This window comes from Silene latifolia, chromosome 10 (assembly GCF_048544455.1).
Source record: "Silene latifolia isolate original U9 population chromosome 10, ASM4854445v1, whole genome shotgun sequence".
Classification (NCBI taxonomy): Eukaryota; Viridiplantae; Streptophyta; class Magnoliopsida; order Caryophyllales; family Caryophyllaceae; genus Silene; species Silene latifolia.
Window position 1 is genome coordinate 86,457,131 of NC_133535.1, and position 2,451 is coordinate 86,459,581.

The 2,451-nt window shown below is 41.6% G+C and overlaps 1 non-coding gene across 1 annotated transcript; it reads right to left on the bottom strand.

Annotated features, from left to right (window-relative positions):
• Positions 1-465: 465 nt before the first annotated feature.
• LOC141609973 (small nucleolar RNA R71) lies at positions 466-572 on the bottom strand. The gene has a single exon (XR_012527871.1). It is a non-coding gene; the product is annotated as a small nucleolar RNA R71 (small nucleolar RNA).
• Positions 573-2,451: the final 1,879 nt, after the last annotated feature.

A 2,451-nucleotide genomic window follows, 5' to 3' on the forward strand; every position in this document is an offset into this window, starting at 1 on the left:
GTAGATATTCAACCAACTATTGAGTTCATCAACCCTTTTGCAAGAGAAGGTGAGGAGAACCCAACACAAAATACCATACAAAATCAACCCACAATGCCTAAATTTTCATCACATTCCGTACCCACCGAGGAGAACCTACCCAATGGTACTCCCACACCACAACATCTAACCGGAAATTTTATTTCCAAATCCGCCTTTATCCAATTAGTCGAAAGGAGCCAATTTGGGGGGATGCCTAGTGAAGACCCTCATTCTCATATGGAAACCTTTTGTGACTATTGTGATGCGATTTCTCAAACCGGTGTGACTCAAGACCAAATTCGATGGGTCTTATTTCCTTTTTCTCTAATCGGCACCGCGAAACAATGGTTGAAGGGCCTTGATAAGGCCACTCTCGAAATTGATTCTTGGAATAAGTTGGCTCTAGCTTTCTACAAAAAGTTCTACCCACCGGAAAAGACTAACATGCTAAGAGCTCAAATTACGGGTTTTAAGCAAAGGGATGAAGAATCTTTGTATGAAGCTTGGGAGCGGTTCAAGGGAATTTGTCGCTCATGTCCTCACCATGGACTTAGCGAATGGTTCTTGGTACAACAATTTTGGAACGGTCTATATGAAGATTCAAGGAACATTCTCGACATGGGATCAAATGAAATGTTCACCGAAGTTGATGACAATCAAACATGGAACAAGATTAAGGAAATGGCGGTCCATAACTCACAATATAGTAGACCTCGCAAGGCTACTAGAGGAGGAAGGCATGAAGTGGACTTCGTTACTCAATTGGGTGCTCAACTTGGTGCTCACATTGACACAATCAATTTGAAGTTTGAACAAGCTATGGCTAGACTTGAAGAAGCCTCAAAATCACCAAAGCATCATGTTAATGCCAGGTCGGCATCCTCATCAATCCCAAATGGGATATGTGAGAATTGTGGAACTTTGGGACATGACTAAAGTGAATGTAGGGGAACAAATGAACAAGTGAATGCTTTCCAAGCATACAAGAGTGGTACCCCTTATTCCAACTATTACAATGAAAACACCAAGTTTCATCCAAATCTCTCATACAAAAGCCAAAATGTTCAAAACCCTCAAACAACATACACCCCACCTCCCATGAGAAACCAAAATCAAAGACCCTTTTACAACCAAAACCAAGGTTACCAAAATCAAAATCCATACAATCACCAAAATGACCAAGGTTTTGATGTTCAAAAAGCGGTCCTCCAAATGCAAAAGAATCAACAAGAATTTTTCACTCAAATGCAAAAAGAAAGCCAAGCAAAAGAAACCACCATCAACAACATTCTAGCTCACACTAAGATGTTGGAAACCCAATTGACTCAACTAGCATCTTCAAGCTCACAAAGACAAAAGGGGCAATTACCACCTCAAAGTAATCCCCCAAGACATGAAACGGTTAGTGCCATTCACTTGAGAAGTGGTACAAGGTATGAAGCACCGAAGAAGCAAGTTGAGGATGAAGTTGCGGAAGCAAGTGATAAGGAAGAAATTGTGCAAAACTCCAAAGATGGAGAATCATCGAAAGAAGAAATTTCAAAGAAAAATGAAGACAAGGCCAAGGAGAAGGAGCCCATTGTGATTAGACTTCCTTTTCCAAGTCGTCAAGCCAAGCCCAAATTTGATGACCAACTTGGAAAGTTTATGGAAATTGTGAAGAATTTGGAAGTCTTAATTCCTTTCACGGAATTAATCAATCACGTGCCGGCCTATGCGAAATACATGAAAGACATCCTCACAAAGAAGAAGTCGATCCGGAAACTTGAGACTATCGCCTTCACTAAGGTGAGTAGTGCAATACTTCAAGGGAGTTCACCTCCAAAACTAAAGGATCCGGGAAGCTTCTCAATACCGTGTACCATTGGCGACACCACAATCAACAAAGCCTTATGTGATCTAGGGGCTAGTGTGAGTGTTATGCCGTACTCGGTGAGTAAAAGGTTGGGGATGGGAGAGCTTAAATGCACCAATATCACACTCCAAATGGCCGATAGATCGACGAAGACACCATTAGGGATATGGGAAGATGTCCCCGTGCGAATTGGGAAGTTTTTCATCCCGGTGGACTTTGTCATTGTTGATATGGAGGAAGATTCCAACATTTCAATCATTCTAGGAAGACCCTTCTTACACACCGCGGGTGCGGTGATTGATGTAAAACATGGTGAGCTCACTCTAGAAGTGGGAGATGAGAGTATAACTTTTAATCTTGACAAGACCATGAGAGCTCCCTGTTTACATGAACCGTGTTTTATGATCGATCATTATAGTCGGAAGGATGAAAGGAAGAAGTCGGAACTCCAAAGGAAGAAGAAAATTGAAGATGCTCCATTCAAAGAGCAAGTGAATTGTGACAAAGAGAGCTTGCAAAGCTCATCAAAGACAAGCAATGAAGAAGATGGCCTCATTGGCCAAGAAAAGAAATTG